At 47.2% G+C, this 15,905-nt stretch overlaps 1 protein-coding gene across 2 annotated transcripts in view; it reads right to left on the bottom strand.

The window, feature by feature from the left end:
* The window catches only part of Togaram2 (TOG array regulator of axonemal microtubules 2), a 63,981-nt gene extending 53,201 nt beyond the window's left edge, over positions 1–10,780 (bottom strand). For both annotated transcript variants that reach the window (XM_074049418.1, XM_074049419.1), the window contains exon 1: positions 10,645–10,780. The gene's annotated coding sequence lies outside the window, so the exon portion shown is untranslated. The remainder of the gene's footprint in view (positions 1–10,644) is intronic.
* Positions 10,781–15,905: the final 5,125 nt, after the last annotated feature.

Genomic DNA, 15,905 nt, shown 5'->3' with positions numbered 1-15,905 from the left:
GAAATGGAGACAAAAATGCCAAAAATAGTGCTGACACGTAGTAATAATAAATGTTGGCAGAATAAATGAATGAATGAATTCAAAACAGAAGCACACCTTTATGGATAATCTTGCTTAGAAGAAACTCAGTGAAGGAAATTCACATTGCTTTGTCCTACGTAGCTCCATGCCAGGCACTGTACGTCATGCTTCTAAGCACTGTCATTTAACTTTAGAAAAGAGGGAGGAAGGAGAGGTTATGGCTTTCTCTTTATAGCTAAGACGTCAGAGAACTAGATCAAGGCCGCAGAGCTACTAAGCGGAAGAGTCCAGGTGACAGCCTCTGCTTGTGGGGAGGACAGCACCTGTCGCTTCCAAGTGTGCATTCAGGAGTCAACAGACATGAAGGAAATGCTGTCATCTGTGGGTTGGGTGGCCTTACATTTCAGGTCGTCTCTGAGCCACCACTTACCTGTGAAGTGGGAATAATAACATCTATCTCACAATGTCTAAGAAGGGCATTTAATATGGTCTGACCCCTAGAGAGTATTCAGTCAACAGTGGCTAGTAATGTCATTGCTTGTTTAGTAGTTGTTTTGCTGCATTCAGTTATTCAGGGAGGGGGACTGTGCCTTTTGGAAGTATTTGGGACAGGAAACTGCAGAGGCCTGGCTGAAGTTGATGGCATCTCAAACACCTCATGTGCTTTCGTTTCCTAGGTTTTGTGTGGTGATGAGGCAGTGCACAGGCTGGGGCAGGACCCACAGAATAGTAGGTTCAGTGCCACTTTGCTAGGGAATGCTCCAAGAGATCCCTTCTTAACAGAACAGTCTTTAAGGACTCCAGGACTCCCAGGACAGGGCAGAGCAAGAGGTGAAGAGCCCCAAGCAGTCAGCATTTTCCAACTGTTTTTATGCCCAACAGAGCCAAAAAATGTGACCTTGAGAGTATATGTTTAGGGAGTGGAGGGGGATGGGATAGGAAGAGGAAGAGGTCATATGCATATGTCTAGGCACACAGCATTTGAACAGCCCCCCATCTACTCACCCAGGGAATTCTGATATGAGAATCATTGGCCTAAAAACTATAGGAAAGGGCTGGAGGTGTAGCTCAGTGGTAGAGCACTTGCCTAGGATATGCAAGGTCCTGGGTTTGATCCCTAGCACTACTAAATAAATAAATAAATAAATGGGAAAGCCTATGAGGGAGTGAAATGAAGATGAATGGAATGTTTGGCTGTGCAGCTTGGGCACTGCCCAAGGGCATCATAATTAAAGGATGCCATTCAGGCTGCAGGCATTGCAGATCTGTACATTTATTACGGCCTTTAAAGTGTCTTGAGCCACGGGCTTAGAGACAAAGGCTTCATAATTTATAAAAATCTTCTGAATGTACCCCTACTTTTAATGCAGATATAAATAGACATTAATGAAAACATGCTACGAATGAACAAATTTGCCTTCACCTGCTTCTCCCGCCACTAAATTCCAAGCTGGGACGAAATGGAGGTCAGCCATCCCCTTGTTCATTACTGAGGGGACAGCGTCACATGCTGTCCTAATCTACCCAGCTGCTATGATAAAAACACCATGGGTTGGGTGGCTCAGCAACACACATTTATTCCTCTCAGTTCTGGAGGTTGGAAGTCCAAGGTCAAGGTGCCAGGGGACTCCATGCCCGGCACAGACTCTCCTTTGGGGTTGCAGAGGGCTATCATCTCACTGCATCCTCATATGGCAGAGAGAGCGACAGAACTCTCTGGTCTCTTCTCATGGGGCACTAATCCCATCCTGGGGCATCACACTGTGACTTCCTCTAAACCTAATGGCCTCACAAAGACCTTACCTCCTAGCCCCAGCTCATTGGGGTTATGACCTCAATGTGAATTTGGGGGGGACAGAAGCATTCAGTCCACACACATACCCAAGGCCATCAGAATCAGTGCCCTCCCAGGCCCATCCCCTCTAGGGATCATAGAACTGGCCACCAGCTGGCAAGGCCTCAGCAGGGTTGTGGAAGTGGCAGGGATGGCACTTCCTTTTCTGGCTTCTTGCCAAGGCCTCCCGAAAATGGCTGCCTTGGCCCTGAAGGGCCTGGAATGCCCTCTGCCTGGTTTGGCTGCTCACAGACCCCACCAAGTAGCTAGAGCTCAGTCTTCACACCTGGGATCAGAGGGACTGGGAAGAAATAAAGGATCTTTTCTAATCAAAGTCTCAGTGAAGTTGTTTCACCACAACTTCAGCATCTGAACACAATATCTGTCACATTCCAGGATGGTGCTCCTGACAAAGTTCCAGCAAGCAACTCAGGGGGATTCGGATTCCAGCTCTTTCCTTCTCCAATTGCCCAAGGGAAAGTCAACTGTCCCAGAATAAAAGCAGGGCCGTGTGTATGCCTCTCCAGGACACCTGCAGGGTTTCATCAGGGACACTGAGATGGCATCTGTGGAGAGCCATTGTTTTCTGTCCTAGTTTTATTAAATGGAAATTCAAAGACAGGAAGCAAAGGTTTTGAAACAAAGAGGAAAGCTCAGCCCTCCTGACAGCCCAGGTCTGGAGCTCAGGTCTGGAGCTCAGGTCTGGAGCTCAAACATCAATGGCAGAGAATTAACACTGACAGGTGATTGTTCCTCCAAGAACCGAAGAAAGGGGCAAAGGGCCAGCGAGGGTGGAGAGAAAGATGGAGACACAGGGAGGCAGCTGAGAGCAGTGAGCAGAGGAAAGAACGACCCATAAGGCAAAGAAAAGTGGAGAAGGAAGACTGGAGTGGGTGCTCAGCCTCCTGGTAACCAGGGAAAACAGTGAGGTGCAACCACTACACTGCAAAGATTGGCAGGAGTAGGAGGCACTTACCAAGTGCTGATGGAGTGCAGAGCGATGAGAACTCTCACGCAGTGCCCCACCTGGGACTGTGGATTCCTTATCTAAAATAGCTAAAGCCACACACACCCTATGCCCAGCATGCCACCCTCAGGAGACCTTACACATGAGAATGGTCACAGAGGTTCTGGGGACAGGGGCCAAATCTGGAAACAATCCAAATGTCCACCCAGGAAATGGAGGATCATGTTGTGGAATACGTTCACTATGGAATATTGCACAGCAATGAAAACGACAGCCCTACTCCACAGCCCATGGACGACCACAGCATAAACTTTCATCAAAGATGCCAGACCCCAAAAGATGACTGAATATGACTCCAGTTCTATGACCCTCAAAGGAAGACAAACATCACCTGAGTGCTTAGAAATCCATACGTGGACAGTAACACTTCATAGAAAAGCAAGAAGTCAGGAGCATGATAAACCCTAGGGGAAAGGGTGGTGTCTGTGACAAGGACAGGACAGAGTCCATGAGGGGGGTTCTGGAATTTGCCCTGATGGTGCACAGCCCCAATCTGCCCCCAGTGCCCCAAGGAAGAATCCGCCCCTCTGGGTCTTCACCCACGTGACCAGAGGAACCTGTTTCACAAGCTATCTCTAGAAAGAAGCTTCATAATCTACTGTGATAACAACAGATTCAGGGACAGAAGTCACATTCTGTACACAGGCTCACACAACAACTGCCCCATCCCCAGTCTCACAGGCTGCCCTTGGAGAATTATCAAGCCCCACATTCCAGATGAGGAAACTGAGATTCAGAAAGGCAACAAGCCCAAGTCCACACAGCCAGCAAGAGTGATGCTTGCTGCTGTGAGAATTCAAACCCCTCCCGGCCCTGTGCTATAACTGGTGCCCCAGTCCCCAAGCATGGTACCTTCCTCACAGCATGTCCCCACTCTCCTGGCACTATCACCCTCAGGAAGCCAGGGTTGGGTGCTGGTGGATTTACCCCAAACAGAGCACCACCCACTGGCTGAGGTCCAGACCCCGGGCAGGGGACAGCCAGGGCAGCCCGTCACAACACTCAAAGGGCAGCAAGTCCAACCTCCTTGTGTAGAGCTGACACAGGAAGGCCCAGAGAAGGGCAGGGACCTCCCATAGTCACACAGCCTCCTCATCACAGCATACCTTTTCTCTCAAGTGTCCTTTGTGCTTGCTCAGGTCACGTCTTTGTCCCTCCCTCCAAGGACTTCTGCAGTGCTGACCTGCCCTGCCATCCCCTTCCTCAAGAGCTTAATGACACATCGCCTCTCACCTCTCTGTCCAGAGGCCAAACCCCTGTTACCAGAAGAATCCAGGGTCCTTAGGCTGTCTGGGTCCAGGAAGACCGGACCTGCCCTGGCCTCGGCCCAGCCTCACAGCCTGGGCCGCAGCCTCCGTCCAGGCAGGTGCTGGGCAGCTATAGCTGCAGGCGCGCCCTGCTCTCTCCAGGCTCGCCTTGAATAAACACAGCTGCATGGCAACGGCTCTCTGAAGCTGCCCAAGTTCCCTGCATGAGAGACTGAGCTGGGAGGCTTTTCCCCTTGGTCTCATGTCCCCTGTGGCTCACCCGTCCTCAGGGCCACAGAGACACAGAGCAGGGTTGCTGGCAGTTAAAACCCTGTTGTGCTCACTTGGCCTCCAGCCCACCGTGGCTCTGCTCATGAGCTGCTTCTAAAGACAGAAGGACAGACAGGGTGAGCAGTAGGCAGAACCAGGTTTGAATCCTGACTTTGCTGTGTGCCCTCCAGAAAGTACTTAACCTTTCTGGACTTGTTTCCTCCTCTATAAAATGAGCGTAGTAATAGTACTGACTCAATAAGGCAGCTGTCAGAATTACATGGATTCCTGGAAGAGGCTTGAGATTTGTGTAGCACATAGTAAGTCCCCGTTACTTCCTTAGAAATACTTTCATAACGGAAAGCCTGTGACCTCCTCCCCAGCCAGATTCCTCTGACCCAACTTTTGGAAAATGTGAAGACTCTGTGTGCTTCCTCATTGAGTCCTGGTCCTTGGGAAGAAGTCACAGGTTGGCCTTGTTTCCCTTAGACAGTGACTGCTCCCCATCTCTCCCTACCACCTTTGAACCCTCATCCTCAAGAGACACAGAACGGGAGCTGAGGTCTCATTGATTTTATACAGCCTTGCAAAGAGCCAATCGCCCACAGACCGAGAGTCTTTCCCGGTGGCTCCTCTGTGTTCTCTACATGGAGTGGAACACAGAGTGGAAATACCTCAGGGAGGCCTGGCCACTGCATCGCTGGCACACAGTACAGTGCCTTCCTGTTAGCCACTGAGGCCAGGCCCATAGGGACTGGAGAAGGGGGGAGGAGAAGGAGGGCCATCCAGTAAGGATGGAGAACCAGACCCATCTGCAGAGGGCACAGGCCAAGCACAAGCTGACAGGCAAGCTGAACTCTGGAGCTCCCCCCACCCAGAGAGCCCAGAAAGAGGCACCTCTTCCAAATCTGGACGATGACAGGTAGAGAGACTTCCTTTTGCTTACATTGCATTGCCCCGGGAGACAGATATGGAAAAAACCAAAATTACAAGTGGGGAAACTGAGGCCCAGCAAGTTAGCACAGCTTGTGAATGACAGCAGGCCACCACTGAGAACCCAGGAAGGATGGGGATGACACAAGGCAGGACTCGGTGTCCATTAGCTCTGCCAGGGAGAAGCCATGTGTGTACCTCCCCCAAACCCATCCTCACATCATGGTCTGAGTGAGAGCTTCTAGAACACAGACCAGCTGGAACCCTCATGGCTCTCTACCCTTGGGGCAAAGGCCACATAGCACCCTCAACATGGCCAAGAAGCTCCTAGAAGCCACTCCCCCTCCTGCTCTGTCTCTCTGCTGGTGGCTTGCAGCACTTGCCTCTGGAGACCCTGGAGTACCTGGTTTCCCTAGGCACTCTGGGATTCACTGCGTGCCAGGCACTAGAGACAAAGAGAGAGCTCGGTCTCCCTCTGAGAGCACAGCGATGGAGAAAGGCCGGCAAATTTCCACCAGCTCATGCCTGCATTACCTGTTCAGAATTTGAAACTCTGGTCCCAATCATTTGCTGTGATTCCTTTTATTGATGAAAAGAAATATTTTCATACCTAATTTTTTCTTCTTCCTTAAAGAATCTTCAAACTCACAGAACCTGGGTGGAGGGCCAAAGAACACATGGGCACACCTGGGCAGAGGTTCCATGGCAGCCAGGAGGAGGCCCTGAAGAAACCCAGGGGAGAGGAGGGAGGGACTGGGAAGAGATGAAGGGGAGAGTCTAGGTCACAAGGACCTGCTTGGCCATCTGGAAGCACATGTGGCAGGCTCTTAAGATCTTGGTATAACTCCAACAGGTGCATAACTCCACCTGTACTCAGGTATATTCAGTGTACACACAGACAGACAGACACACACACACACACACACGCTTGTCTACCTGGTAAATCCCTAACCATCTTTCAAAACAGAGCTTGTTAGGGTGAATTGTGTGCCCCCAAACCTCAAATGCTTAAGTGCTAGCCTACAAAACATGTGACTTTGTTTGGAAATAGTGTTACTGCAGATGTATTGCTTAAGAGGAAGTCATACTGCAGTAGGGTGGGCCCTTAATCCAATCTAACTAATGTCCTTTATACAATAGGGGATTTTTAAAGAAAATTTTTCTTAGCATATGATAGTTATACAGAGGGTGTCATTGTGACATTTCCATATATTGTACCCTGATTTGATTCATCCTCTCCATTATTCCCCCTCATCCCCCTCCTCCTCTTGAAATGACTTAACAGGTTTCAGTGTTCCATATGTATACATGCGGAGAAAGCACATCCACCATATTCACCCTCCTTGGCCCCTTCATTATCTTCCCCTCCCACTCTTCCCCTCCCATTAACATGACCTCTTATATTCCTGTCCTTCATCGTTTTAGTGTCTGTTCATTGTTCAGTGGGGTTTTGCCTTAGCATTTTACCTGTAAATACATTGCACTTTAGTCCGTCTGACCCCCTCTATTACTCTTCCTCACCCTTTTTCTCTACCCTGTATTGTTCAACAGTTTTCAGAGAGTTTCATTGTGTCTTGTTCCTACACAGATGTGATGTACAACAGGGGAATTTGAGCACTGCCCAGCAAGAACAAGACCCTGAGCTCAAACCCCAGTATTGCAAAAAAAAAAAGCAGGGGGAAGGGATTTGACAGGCACATAAAGTCTGGAGTTAACCTCAAGCCACAAAATACCAAAGTGAGGAGAGAGACTAGAACGTCCTTCCCAGGAAGCAGATGACTCTGCTCCCCCTTGATCTCAGCCTCCTGGGTCCAGAACTGTGGGACAACATGTTCTGTGGTTCTCTTTGCCCAGTTCGCTATGCTTTGTCACAGTCACAATGCAGAGCTCAAGTTCACCTCCTGGGTGAAGCCGCCTGACCTGTCCAAGTCCACTGAGCTCTCCCCACAAGGACCCACAAGCGTCAGACCTCCACTTCATCCCCTGCCATCCCCATCTACCTGCTGTATGCTGGAGGCTCAGTTCCTCGAGTGACATCAGCAGACCCTCATGTCTCTGCCTTCTTGGGTTTGGCCAACGGAGGTGAAGAGCCAGGCTTCTGTTCCCCCAGCTTCCTCGGTGCAGGGTCCTGGGGGCTGGCTGCACCCCTCACACAGAGGCTGAGGTGCCACATCTGAAAGTCAGGGCTCCTGTAGGCAGCCCTCTCCACACACCTCCACCTGCCCCATCAAGCCCAGGGTGAGGAAGGTCTCAGAACAGCCAGTGCCCACTGTTTCCTCTTATCACACCTCACTCTGTGTTTGTGTGCCTGACTCTTCTGTGAGCTCCCTGAGGACAAGGACCAGGACTGGCCCATGACCGTACACCTATCTCATGGTACAAGGCCTGGCCCCCTCCAGAAGCTCTGAATAATTAGTTGGAATGAATGCGTGAAACTGCCTAACAGGTGACATGGAGTCACAAGGTCTACAAAGTGCCCACAGGAACCCCCACCCCTCCACCCAGGAGGCTGCTCAAGGTCTCAGAAACCCATATGCTGTCATTCCCATGCCCGTGAACTTGGCATGGAAGATGATTCGGTTCTGATCCCTTAATAAAAGTGTCACCAAGGGTCGTCTTGGCCCTATGATTTGTAGAGTGAGTAAATGGCTTCTATGTCTAGCAAAGAGAGAATCTGGTGCTTTGAGCACACTTCCTGGTTAAAAATATACGAGAGCCTTCTAACCACTCAGCTGGGCTCATAGTAGGGGCTTCGTTAGGGCCTTTTTTTTTTTTTTTTGCCAGGCTCCTCTCTCCTAGACTTATTTGTGCCATTTCCTCCACCTGGAAAGCCCTTCCTGCTTGGGCTTGGGAAGCCGAGATCAGGAGAATAGCATTTCGAGCCCTGCCTTGGCAAACAGTTTGCAAGACCCCATCTCCAAAATAACCAGACCAAAATATACTAGAGGTGTGGCTCAAGCATGAAGCCCTAAGTGCAAACCCCAGTCCCACCTAAAAAAAAAAAATCTTGAAAGTTACCAGAGGAAAATGGCCCCTTGTCTGAAGAGGACCCAATACGAATGACAGAAAATTTCTCATCAGAAACCATGTAGGCCCAAGGGAAGTGACACAATGGTTTTTTGAAACATTGAAGTAAAAACTGCCCAGCCAGAATTCTATACTCAGCAAAAATAGTCCTCAAGAATGAAGATGATATGAAGACAGTCTTAGCTGAAGGTAGCCTAAAGATTTTGTCACCATCAGACTTACTCTACAAAGAATGACCAAGGACAGTTCTTTAAACAGCTAGGGAATCATAGAAGTAGGAAACATGAAGCATCCGGGGCAAAGAGAGCACAAAGAAACAATAAAATTACAGGTCAATAGAGCAGGCTGCACATCTCTTTCCTGGAGCAGGCAGGCATGTAGGAAGTCCAAGCACAGCTCCCATGACTGGACACCATCCATCATCAAAGTCAAGGACCATAGTGGAGGCATTCTGAGCCACTGGACCAAACACCTGTCAAGCTACACTGCTGGCTACCAGAGAGTGTGCTGGTGAAAGCCTTTGTAGTTGAAGACATGGTGAGAGAGCCCTGCTGTGGTTTGAAGCTGACAGCTTTTTTCTTTTTTTGGCAGCACTGGGCTTTGAACTCAGAGCTTCATGCATGCTGAGCAGGTGCTCTACCACTTGATCCACTCTACCAGCCCTTTTTTATGTTGGGTATTTTCAAGATAGAGTCTCATGAACTATTTGCCTGGCTGGTCTCAAACCATGATCCTCCTGATCTCTGCCTCCTGAGAAGTTAGGATTACAAGTGTGAGCCTCTGGTGCCCAGCAAAGCTGACAGCTTTCTAACTGACGAACTAACTTGCTCGCTGAGACTCCATGTCCTATCAGAGACTCACGTGCTGAGAAGAAAGCCTGACAAATCCTGCTCACTGTGAATTAATAACCTAATTCAATCCCAGTGAATACAAGTCACCTGTGGTATAGACTCAAAGAACCTTTCCCAACACATATGAGTCACCACCCTAGGAAGAAGGCAAGCAGGTAGGACAGGCTTGTTCTGCCTGGACCACAGCCTGGAAGCTGGGGAAGGGGAACGCTAAGTCGCATCAGGCCTGCTTCTCCTTTATCATGCTGTGGGGGAAGGGTGTCAGAAAAAACACAGCTCATCCAGAGGAACAAGGATGCAACGCAAAGCCCTCCAGACCATATCTTGCAAGCAAGTGAAGACTCAAGGGGACCATGAGGCTGCCATTCAGCTACTGGCAGGACAACAAGTCATGATGGATGGAATTTGGCCACATGGTTCAAAGGGCTATGACACTAAGTAATAGGTACACAGCAGGATCAATTTCTTACCAAATGGCTCTAACAATTAGCTCTCAAAGGAGGCAGCCATGCCCCCACCCTGAGAGGTGCTCAAGAAGCCAGACAGCAGCCTTCTAGGATGTCCACTAGGGATCCAGGCTCCTCCTACTCTACTCTCTCATCCCCAGCCCCAGTAGAAGCCTTTACAGCTCAGGGATTCTTACATGGGGGGAAATGGAAGATATAGTTTCTGGAGGCCAGTGGACTATATGTTCTACTCCAACTATATGGTCTGGAATCATGCCTTTGCCCAGTCTTGCTCCAGAAGCAATGAGACGCTCCAGCCCAGCCATTTCCCAACTGTGTCTTGTGGAACAAATATGAAAACAAGAGGGAAGAGAAGGTTCTATGGCACAGAAAGTTGGGGAAGCATGGGCTCAGTAATGCTGTGCTAGTTTCTTAACTCTCAGAACCTTTGACATGCTTAGGAGTTGGAATGCTCTCTAGGGTAGAGTAGGAAGCAGAGTTTGTATGACCATGTAGGTCTGTCTGTTCAAGAGATATTTAGCTTTAAAGAACTCCTGTTGCAAAACTCTGCTCTAACTTGTTTCAAAGTGTCCAAGGCAACTAGCCCAGGATTTGAGCACCACCAAATAACAGATTTATCATTCATTTTCAATAACATCCTCCTTCTTGGGATAGTCCAGAAAATTCAGATCTCCAGAAAGACACCTCATTCAAGGTGCCTGTCTCTCTCCAGCTAGTCCAGAAACATCCTTATTACTTCTGTCCCCAAATGGCATCAGAAGCAAAAGGTTGGAAAAAAAACTCAGGCAGAGAAAAAAATACCTCAGAGAAAAGCAGCCTCAGGGTCAGAAGGGAGAATGTCTTCTTACCACACACACCCCACCGATGCTCTCTCTAGAGAGTGCAAACTGCCACCAAATGAGCCTTTCGAGCATCCTGCCCCTTCTGGAATGCAACTGATGGACACTTCCGGAGCTTCTGCTGTTACCTGAGATGCTGCCTTTGGGTTCTGCGGCCTCCAGACTGTCATTCCCAGGTGGACTCAAGCAGTCAGCCCAGGGTCCCTGGAAAGGAGAGGTGAAGGGAAGAGGACACACACATCCTCCTAGAGGATATGAGACACGATGACCAGAGAGAGAGAGAGAGAGAGAGAGAGAGAGAGAGAGAGAGAGAGAGCTGGCCCAGTGCTTTCTGGGCTCTGGCTCTGATGTGAATGGAAAGAAAAGACTCTTGTTTTTCACTGTTCACCCGGGTGACAGTTACCATGGATATAATTCAATTTTTGGAGCCTGTCAGTTGCTAGTTGAATACAAAGAGCATGCTCTCAGAGCCACAGGCAGGCAGACAGGTGACACACATGGGGACTGAGGCTGATGCATGGTCGCAGGTGGGCTTCAGCACCAGGGAAGTAACTTGCCATAGAGTTGTAGTGTCTAATCCCTCATTCCCACCCTACTATGCTGGATGCCAGAACTCTGAAAGACATGCACCGGAATGCCCAAAGAAAATAGCCAAACACAAGCCTCTGAGAGTGGACTGCTTATGACTCAGAAGTATAATAGTTGGAGGTAATTACCAGTCTAGGCACATTAGATACTAGCTTGTTCATCCTCACTTTGAACCTTGGGATAAATACTCTTACTATCCTCACTTTACAGATGAGGAAACTGAGGCTGAGAGGTCACTCAACGAGTACTAGTAAGGCAAGGATTCAAATCCAGCCTGAGACCCCATCTCAATCAATAAGCTGGGTATAGTGTCATGGAGGCCAGAAGTAGGAGGACCTCAGATCTGTAGCAGTTCTACACATGGTCGGGACTTCTGAGATCCAGATACAGCTCCAGCCCCCGAACATCATGCAAATCATTACACTTCTCCATTTTCTCATCTCTAAAATGGGAATAAAAATATTTCCCTGCTTATGCCCTAGGACTGTTACAAGAATCATGCAAACAGTAGCCAAAATGTAGGAAAAAGAAAAGAAAAAGAGCTGAGTATGGTAGGGCACACCTTTAATCCCAGCACTCAGGAGGCTGAGGCAGGAGAATCTTGAGTTCAAGGATAGCCTGGGCTAAATAGTGAAACCCTGACTCAAAAAATAAATAAACAAAACAGGTTGGGCATGGAAGGGAACCAAATCAGAAACCCCTTGTGTAACGATCTTAAATAAGCAAAAATGTGCGTGGGGAGGTTCTTTTACAAACTTGGAGAGCAGGAAAGTAGAATAGGTTCTGCCTGGGGGTTTGGTACCAGTGGGAGAGGGGAAGATGTGAGGAAAGGGTGTATGAGGTAAATATGGTGCAAATACTGTGTACTCATGTACGTAAATGGAAAAATGAGACCTATTGACATTATTCCAGGGATGGGGGAGGGGGATAAAGGAGAATGGGGGAGGGGCAAATTCAACCATGATACATTGTAAGGACCTTTGTAAATGCTACAATGTGTCCCCACCCAGCACAACAATAAAAAAATCCTCATTTCAGAATTCATACCTAGAAAAACAAATCAACAGTTTTAAAAATAAGAATATAATCAATTATGCATATTAAATTATTTACAAAAGAAGCAGAATTATTCTTCATGTAAAGAAAGTGTAGTGATACAAAATAGTGTTAAACAGAGACAAAAATAAGTAATACACTGGAAGGAATAAGTTGGGTACAGTAGTTCATATCTATAATCCCAGCTACTAGGGAGGAAGAGATTGGGAGAATTATAGTTCCACACTAGCCCAGGCAAAAAGTTATCAAGACCCCATCTCAATCAATAGGCTGGGTATAGTGTCATGGAGGCCATAAGTAGGAGGATCCCAGTCTGAGGCCAGCCCCAGGCAAAATCACAAGACATGGACAAAAACATGAGACCCTACCTGAAAAATAATTAAAACAAAAAAGGTTGTGGCATGGCTCAAGTGGTAGAATGCCTGCCTAGCAAGCATTTTTGAACTCAGGAATTCAAAAATAATAAAAGAAAGCTAGCATTCATGAAGCACCTAGTGTGCAGGGCAGTTACTTTGTTGCTTACAATGGCTTGGCTCTAATTCTGCAAGAAAAGGAGCCTGGGGGACAGGCAGGTGGCAAAGACCTCAGGCAGGAAGCCAGGTGTCTGGATTCCAACAAACGTTTGCTTCTAAAACATTTGGAGTTTTCTGTGCTCTTCATTTTTGTTTTGTACATCAAGATGTCACAGATACAAAAGTTAACGACCCATTCACATGAATGACCCCTGTTCCCGTGGGCCTCTTGCTCCGGGATCCTTGTCTCTGCACCCCCTGCCCCAGTACGGGGATGTCCTGGCTGACTGACCACAAAAAGACTGCAGCTTCGCCTTCAGTACTTGGACCAGACAGAGCCCCTGCCTCTGACCCTGTGGCTGCTCCCACTACTGCCCCCCACATCCTGTCAGGCAACCACAGGTGCTGTGTAGCCTAGGCAAAGCCCTTGCCTCTCAGACCCTGGGCTCTCATATCTGCATGGGGATAAAAGCAGGAGTGAAGATCTCCATGGCAAGTCTCCACCTCCGGTGGCCTGCAGTACACACCCGGCAAAACTCTTGGAGCTTAGCTAGTGTCCCCTCAAAAGTTCTGTTTGCACAGGGAATCCTGAGGCTTCATCTTAAAACACAGGTGGAAGCTGGTGTGTTAGTGCCTTCTATAATCCCAGCACTGGAGAGGCTGAGGCAGAAGGTTCAGCGGTTCAGCACACTTGCTTTTTTTAGGGTGCATATGTGTGAGAGGAGGAGGACAAAGGTATAAAGGACCAAGATGTCCTCACAGATTGTAGGAAGGGAAGGAGGTAGGGGAGAGGGACAGGAAAAGAGAGAATTGCTCAGCTATGATTTGACTGTGGTTTGTTCCCCCACAGCCTCACATTGAAATTTAATCATTATGAGATACTGAAAAGCAGACCTTCAAGCAGTGATTAGGACTCTTCTCTCACAAGTGGATTAATTTGGTCACACAATTAATGGATGAATGGTTTATCTCCAGTTACTGCAACAATAAAAGCCGGTTTGGCTAGGTCTCTCACCAGCTCCCTATCTCTAGCCATGTCATGCCCTGTGCCACCTTGGGAATCTACCAGCAAGAAGGCCATCACCAGGTGTGAGCCCTTAACCTTGCACCAGAACTGTGAGCCAAAATAACCCTTTTTTCTTTATAACATATCCAGGCGGAGGTATTGTATTATTAGCAACAGTAAACAGTATTCACAAAGAAAAGTCTGGAAGAATGTCCAAAACATTACTTTTGCTTACTTTAGGATGGAGGGGATTCTGGGTGATTTTTACTTCCATTGCTATTTCAAGCTTTCTCTGGTGAACATAGATTATACTCATTCTGGAATTATTGAAGTGAAAACTAAGAATCCACATACACAAGTTGAGCTAAAAATGTGATTTTGAATCAAGAGTGATTTTGAAAAAAAGTAAGACTGTTGCTTCTGATCTGATGGAATATCATGGAACAGAACTAACCCTCTTGCACAAGAAACTTGGGAAACTGGATAAAATGTATGAAACAATTGTTTTCAGACATTGGATAATAGACAGCATTGTGGTTCCTAATAGAAAGGAAGCTGAGGCCTATGGGAGTCCTCCAGTCCACAGAGCAGGGGACAGGAGTCTCAATCTAGTTGTGTTAAGGAGACAGATATTAGAGTTCACAGATGGTGAGACAGCTGTAAGTCATGAGAGAAAGTTCTGGAGAAGAGGGAGGAAGGAAAAAAGCAACTGCTCCCCAGAAAGCTGCATAGGAGTCCCTTGAGTCTCAGTGAGAACTAAGACATACATATGCAAGATGCAGGATGAAATCCAGAAGTCAGACAAAGAGCTATGGAAATGCAGCGAGCTGAATGGCTACCAGAGCTCTCACAGCATTTGAGTTTCAATCGGTCAGAAAGAGGAGTCCTTGCTGATGACTCAGGACAGTCACTGGGGAACTCAGAGGGGCCACACAGATTGTGATGTATATTGCAAGCCACAGAGCCATCACTAAAAAGAAAAATAATAAAACAAAAAGTAGAGACAACAAGCCAATGGTAGAGATAGTGGGATTTTGAAACTATTCATTCCAAAAGTCACAAAAAATAGACAAAGGGGGCAGATAGACAAGGGCAAATAGGCAAGGCAGAGAGAAAAGAAATAGCACTTAGTATCCATTATATTGACAATTATATTAAGTGTAAATAGTCTAAACATTCAAATAAAAAGAGTCATTTTGGATAGAAAGCAAGATTTATGCCAGGCATAGCTCAAGCCAGTATCCTAGCTACTTGGGATCCTCCTAGCAGAGATCAGGAGAATCTCAGTTTGAAGCCAGCCAGGGCCAAATATTCAAGAGACCCCAATCTCAACCAATGGCCAGGCACCATGGGCCAAGCCTATCATCCCAGCTACTATGCAAAGCGTAAACAGGAGGATCATGGTCCAGATTGTCTGGGTATAAACATAAGACCCTATTTCAAAAATAACCAGAGCAAAAAGGCTGGAGGCATGGCTCAAGCTGTAGAGCACCTGCCTAACAAGCTCAAGGCCAAGTTCAACCCCTAGTACTGCCAGAAAAGAAATAAATAAGCAAATGCAATCATGTGCTGCTTAGAAGAAAAAACACTTCAAATTAAAAATGTAGACTAAAGAAGAAAAGGATGGAAAAAAGAGACCAGGTAAACAACCACTCCAAAAAACTGGAGTGGCTGCAATAATATCAAAGTAGACATTAGAACAAGAAATATTACCAGCTATCTAGAGGAACATTTCATAATGACAAAAGGGTCAATTTATCAAGGAAATGTGACAGTCTTAAGTGTGCGTGTACTTAATAGCAAAGCTTAATATACATGTAGTAAAAACTGAAACCATGAAGCAGTACTGAAGTAAAAACAGGCAAATTCACATTTATATCTGAATTTTGCAATGACCTCTTTCAATGATATGATAAAAGTAGGAAACCTATCCAACACTATCAAGCAATTTGATCTATTGAAATTTGTAGAAAAGTCTAACCAACAACTGCAGATACTCTTCCTTTTCACAGATATAAGAAACACTCACCAAGCTAGATCATAACCAAGCCGTGAAACAAATCTAAATACATATAAAGGATTAAGTGATACAGAGCACATTCTCTTACTATAACAGAAGTAAGCCAGAAATTAATATCAGAAAGATCTTTGGAACCAAGCACAGTGGCTCACACCTGTAAGCCCAGCTACTTGGGAAGCAGAGATTGGGAGGATGGCGATTCAAGGC

The sequence above is a fragment of the Castor canadensis genome, chromosome 12 (assembly GCF_047511655.1).
Source record: "Castor canadensis chromosome 12, mCasCan1.hap1v2, whole genome shotgun sequence".
NCBI lineage: Eukaryota > Metazoa > Chordata > Mammalia > Rodentia > Castoridae > Castor > Castor canadensis.
This window is presented reverse-complemented; position numbering and strand designations above follow the sequence as displayed.